The following is a 6,741-nucleotide window of genomic DNA, read 5'->3' as shown; positions in this document are numbered from 1 at the left end:
GTTTTCTCATTAAATTTCTTATTTCTGGGTTGATCCAGGGAGCCGGAGAGCGTTTGAAGGTACGTGTTTTAAGAGGAGCGTGTTGAATCTGCTACGGAGATATGATGTAGTATTAACCCGTCTTCGGATAGGCCATACTCGACTCACTCACGTTCATCTCATGAAAAAAGAAAACGCTCTGATGTGTCGCTACTGCGGAAACGATCTCACGTTAGACACATTTTCACTGAATGTATTAATCACGAACCACACCGATTCTCTTCAGATCTACAGGAGATATTGAGAGAAGATCCCAAAAGAATAACAAAACTTTTTCACTTTCTAAAAATCATAAATATTTATGATCACATAATCTAACTGTCCAGCATAGATAAGTGGATGCAAAATTGAATATATTAATTTACTAACTACGACAATTCTAATTACATTTGTAAAATGTAAACTGTTATTGTAAATATGTAATTGTAATTTTTTTTTTGTACTACTTTTTATTTATTGATAGATATTACAATCTGTCACACAGTTGTGGGCAATAAGTAAAAGTGATAAATGATCTCATACGTACTAAAATAAAATAAAATAAATGAATAAAAAAAAAAAAAAACTCTCTTAAAATATATACAAACAGAAGAATAAACAAAATGAACATAATCAAACTATCTGTATGAAAAATAAATAAATAAAATAACATAGTCTCTAGTCACATTTACACTGTAATATACAATATTTACACAATCGACCTGAGGATCCCTGAGCCTGCTCTATCCTCAACGTGTGAGGGGTAGAGTAGAGCTCACAAGATCCCAGAGCATCCCTCTCGCCGCATCACTGGTAGTGAGTCAGTGGAGGTTGAGCAAGTGCGCTAAAGTCGCAAACAATTGTAATTGTAATTGTCAATTTGTAACTTTCTCACTTTGTAACTTTCTCACTTTGTAACTTTCTCACTTTGTAACTTTGTGAATATGCCAATTGTAATCTACTAACTTTGTAAATGGCCCTAGTGGTCGAAACACTTCGATTCTAGCATTTGTTAAAGAATTAATTATTTCCGGATTAGGAAGTGATATTTGATTGAGATAAACCCTTTATAGTAAAATGAAATATTTCTTTTATAGATTTAAATTAATTCATACTCATAGAGAGATATAATGGTATTGTGATAGCTTAAGTTTGTTACAAATAACTTGGACTGTAATTTTCAATAACGAGAGAAAACTCCGTCGATGGTTGTACCTGATTCAATCAATTGTTCAATTTTAACTTGAATTTTTCATTAAAAAATTCTGATGGAATGTGTCAATGTATTTAAAGAGATGAATTTTGTCTAATGGTCCCTACTATTTCTATATATACTCTGTTGGGAAGAGGGACAAAAACTTATTCGATCACAGTCTCTACCCGGACATTAAAGTAGAGTCGACAAATTTACGTTTGATTTGTTTAATATAGGTTGCATGAAACGCTTCATACAGTGTAATTTTCTTTAATAAATAAAACTGAAATTAACAAAGAAATAACAAATGAAAAATATATTTAAAATTTACAGGAAAAAAAACTAAACTATACTTAAGTCTCCAGGGGAGTGCGAACTGTTAACTGCGGTGTGGTGTTGCGTGGCGTCCTCCTGGCCTATACTTCTACTCTCTCCTCTGTGATAACACTATGATGTGCACTGCGATAGCACTCTATGGCAGTAAAATATGTTAACACAGAGACAAGCGATCATACTATCTACTTAACCAAAGCCTGAGTGATGAAAAACGTCGCAGCCAGTTCATATGAACTAACAACAATGGCGATAGTTGTGAGACTAAGGTATTAGTGGGGTTCTCTTCTCTACTTCCGTAATCTTCTCCAATTGTTATATATTTTCAGTGTTTCGTTCACTTCAATGTCATTCTTATTACTTAAACTAATTTAAATGTTAACTAAATAGAATTAAAGCAAATGAAAATAAAAAGAAAATAATTTTCTTTGAATTCTTAACATGCACTTTTTCTCTTTTAACAGTATAAAGATAATTAAGTATTTAAAGTAATTAAGCTATATGATAAAGTATACAAGTATAGGTATTTAAAGAGAAGAATTAAAAATATATATTTTAGACGTGTCTCGTAAGTTTTTCAAATAGCAATAATCGCACCTCAGTAGACCTTCATGGTTACGATATTGCCTCTGCGAAAGGTTACGCTGATTAATAGTGAATTTAAAATATAATAATAATATAAACCAAATAAAAACTAGTGCCTAATGGTCTGTGTATCCGTATTTGAAAATAAGAATTAAAAAATGCATTTATTATCTTCCACTTATATTAATCTGCGGTTAGCTATTAAGACCTCATTAAGAAGAACTTATGTTTTTCACTTCTCTCGTTTTGTTGATCACTATCTTTGAAAATATTGTTAAATACAACATCAAATAGTAAAAGTTTAAAAACAACTATAGTACCATGTAACCTATGCCGTTTTATAACGAATAAGAATGAATAATAACCATTCACCCTACCACGCCTTGGTATTTATCATTAGGAAGGATCATCGGGAGAGTCGTCCAGGCGCATACACATAGAAGAAAGGGAAGCATTACACTTTTTCGTCAGATCCAGTCCAATTTGCTCTCCGCGCCTAAAAAAGTTTTGCTTCAATAAGTTTCATAAGGATTTTCTTTTAAAATCCTTATAGTCTGGTTAGTAATTTTAATTAAGATCCATGGAAATAATACTAAACGCCATTATCACATAAACATTTATTAAAAAAATTGATTATAAGTTCTTATTCCTTCAGCCCATATCACTGAATTGAAATTAACTTCTTGAGTACACTCTACTAGAACAATGCTTTTGAATGTACCACCACCCTCACTGTTCTAACACAAGACCAGAAGATGGATACGAAAATATTAATATTCTAAACCCATACTCACATAGATTCCGGGTAAAACAAAGAAGACTTACCAGAATCAACTTGAAATCAGAACTCCAGATCTTGAATTTATGAACTCACTTTAGAATAGTTCAGCTGTAAATGGAAATGGAATTATACAAATCGTATTTTTAACTGACAGGCTCGGTTCTTATGAGCCCAAGTGGAAAACGGGGATTACCAGTAGTACCAGGAGTACCAGTACGGGATTGCCAATGAGTTGGAATATTTTCTATAAGCAATTTTTGCCGCAGTCGATTCCTGGACATTCTGGAATAATTGGAAATGAACTGGTTGATAAACCTTTAAAGAAGGGGTCCAAATTACACCAAATCACCACCATTCCTCGATTGGAGGAAGCTTATGCCATTAATAAAGACCTGTTCAGCAATGGTTGAACTATCAGCACCCAGACTTCAAACCCAAGGATCCAATCTATTTCCTTTCAATGAAGGGACAGGTTTTGATTTTCTAGCATAGAACTGTATATAATAGATTCAACGTACACCTACACAAAAAATATAAAATTAGTCTGACTCCTTAGTGTGAATATTAGAGAAGCAAGACAGACTACTGAACACATCTTCCAAACATACCAAGCTGTTCGGCGATTTGGAGGATCTCAAAAGTACTCCCGACTTTGTTCAGTTATTCTCTTCCTTGAATGGAAAAAAACAATGATAAAGATGTTTACAAGATGTGTCGGACTAGAATTTAAAATTCAGTAACTTCTTGATAGGATTATTACTACGAAACTTCTCATAAATTGATTTATAGATTATACATAAAATAGTATATAAGTAATTAAAATGATTTTTGTGTAGCATTTTTGAGTTTTCGTGCTTAAATTGTGTGAATCCCACCAAATCACATTTACCCTTCGACGTAAACCCATGACCTCTTCCCCTACAATATCCTTTAATAATACCCCACTTATTCCTGTCGAACAGATTGGTTACTTAGGACTACATCTCGACAAACAACTGACATGGAATCCTCATACAAGACTAAAAAGACAAGAAACTGCTCGTAGATTCCGACTATTGCAACATTTACTAGACAAACGGTCTAAATTGCCAATCCATAACAAAAGACTGATCTACATGACTATTATAAGGCCTGTCTGGACATATGGAGTTGAGCTTTGGGGCTCCACTAAACCATCAAATTCCTCCAGAATCCAATCCTTAAGGTCCAAAATCCTTCGTAAAATCCTTAATGCTCCTTACTATGTCACAAATCAAGTCATCCATCAGGACCTCAATATTCCATATGTTGCCGATTTGGCCAGAACCAGATACCGTTCCTTCCATAATAAACTTCTCAACCACCCAAATCCACTTGTTTCTAACCTGGCTTCTCCTTCATTACCTAATAATCCTCCTAGGGGTCTGAAAAGAAGATGGCCTCGAGATCTTCTTCTCTAGAAATGTTATTGGAGTTCTATCAGTGGGTAGATTCTCCACATGTTTTTATCATGTCATTATGTCACCTACAGCAAATTTACATGTTGTATATATGTGTATACAGTTGTAAATATCAATAAATAAATTATTTAAAAAAAAAAAATTGTGTGAATTTTTTCAACGATTATTTGTATTCCATCAATAAAATGTTTTGGTCTTAATTATGTAGTAATTTAATTAATATTGATCTATTTTATGATATTGCGGAAATCCCATAAGTACTTAAGTTTTAAATATACTGTTTATCCCACTGAAAAGAGAGGCCTTGTTTTTTTTTTTTTTTGTTTTTTTTTTAAGAGCGGAAACATGAATAATGATAAGGAATATTTATTTAATTCCGCAATAGAGATGGACCACCCCTTGTCATCTATCCCCTGTATATTCTCTTAGTGGTTTGCTGATTTATTGCGGAGACAACCGCGAAGGCTCAACCGCAACTGGGGACTTATTTCTCACAACCAGTTTTCATCCCTTTCCACTTGTCAGTGGGGCCGTTAAATCGTGTACTGCTTGGTTTATGTACTTAAAAATATGTTAATATTATGTCTTATCATAGATTGATTTTTATGTTACACAGTATTTTAGCAGCAATGATTGTGAAAACAAAGCATTCTTCTAATAAATGTTTTTATTTTTTTATTAAATACAATTTTTCCCCGTTAAAGTTTTCCTATTGACTGTTTCCTAAACCTAGTTAAATGTATCCACAACATATAAACATATTTCGAGCACTGCTGAACCACATTACTAATTCCAGCAAAGACTGACCTGAATCATGTGGCCGAAACATTAGAATATTCTAAGATCTCATGCAGACCTTTTCAACAATATGGAGGTAGTGCCCTCCTCCTCTCTATTCATGTAGTTGCTCGGATAGGAGTATGTGACCATCTCTTTTTGACCAGAATGAAATTTCTTCTCAATAGTGAACGTTTGGCGTTGCCCCCTACAGCATTGGATTTTTTTTTTAATTGATGCAATTCAAATTTGTTTATAATGAAGTCCTTTTTACAATGAAGTCCTTTCCTTATTTAAAGTCCTTGTCCTACTTACCGCTCAAGGCATCTTATATGGACGTAATGATTTATTTGATGACGTTGGGGGTGACTAGTTTAGGCTTGGTCCAGTTGGAAGATGAGCGGCCAAGACGTGCCGGTTTAACATTAATTACTAACGTTTGTCAAGTCGACAAGCAGTTAGCCAACTCTGAGGAGCTAGCTGTAATTGTATTTATGGTTAATCAGGAGGGACAGGAGCAGTTAGTAACTTTATCAATCCTAGCCAACCTCTCCTAGCCGCTCGTTATAGCTCACGAATTCCCTCCAACTTTAATCGAATAATCTCAATAGTGTTTGCCCTTGCATACTTCAATTACGTGTGTACGTAGTTAAACTAGATGTGTATTCAGAAAACACTGATAACCCATTGGATTAAACTTCCAATCGGTTGAACTCTATCAGAAAACTCACTAAACAATCTGTTTTAACAATGCTTTGCTTTATCTGCCAAGTGCATCCAATAACGTATAGGCTCCAACGTTTGTTACAATCGCCGGTAGTGGTTTTAATTAATATACGACTGTTCGGGAAAAATCCAATTGATCTAATCTTTTGAAGATTAGTATAGAATGTAAGCACACGCCTCTCATTTCAGAAATCTCACTTTTTTAATTGCTTACTGTAATGCAATATTTTTACAGTGAATAACTAATTTAACGAAAGATACTTAATATTATAACCTAATTTACTTAAAATATACTGGGGGGTGTCTATAAAAAAATACACTAGATATAATACAAGCATGTTATAAAACTTGTGTGATTCCGTGGGACACTAGGATAGGGACACCATTAGTCGTGGATCTCCGCTTAAGAGATGCTTATAATGTAACATAATTATCATGTTTTCTAAAATTGGTGCGTGCATCACACAACGTATTCCTTATTTATTTCAGAACAGATTTTTTCGAACTGATTTTCCGAATGAGCCTTCGCTTGACATAATTTCTAATTGCAAAATTTTAATTTTTTTCCTTTTGTAAAAGTTTAGAAGTATAAAAGTACAGCAGTTTAATCTAATTTAAATTCTGATTTTAATTACTAATTGTTTAACCAATAGCAATAGAATCAGTATTGAAAATAATAAGAATGATTTTATTGAATTAATCATCCTTACAACAGAAAACATCCTATATACGTTATATGAAAATAAAAAAAAAAAAATTATCAGACTGGTGGAATGGAAAAATTATCTGTACATGCCACCGCCAGGTATCAATGAAACTTTCTGAGTCAGTCCTTTATTTTTTTTTTCATTGACCATTATTTTCTACGACTTTGTAAGTTACATATA

At 33.3% G+C, this 6,741-nt stretch overlaps 1 pseudogene; it reads right to left on the bottom strand.

Moving 5' to 3' along the window:
- Nucleotides 1-2,064: 2,064 nt before the first annotated feature.
- On the bottom strand, nt 2,065-2,187 carry LOC112210861 (U4 spliceosomal RNA; annotated as a pseudogene).
- Between the last annotated feature and the right edge of the window lie 4,554 nt (nt 2,188-6,741).

This window comes from Halyomorpha halys, unplaced genomic scaffold (assembly GCF_000696795.3).
Source record: "Halyomorpha halys isolate HHAL.00 unplaced genomic scaffold, Hhal_1.1 Scaffold103.1, whole genome shotgun sequence".
NCBI classification, from domain to species: Eukaryota; Metazoa; Arthropoda; class Insecta; order Hemiptera; family Pentatomidae; genus Halyomorpha; species Halyomorpha halys.
The sequence above is the reverse complement of the archived record's forward strand: the minus strand, read 5'-3'. Positions and strand labels throughout refer to the sequence as shown.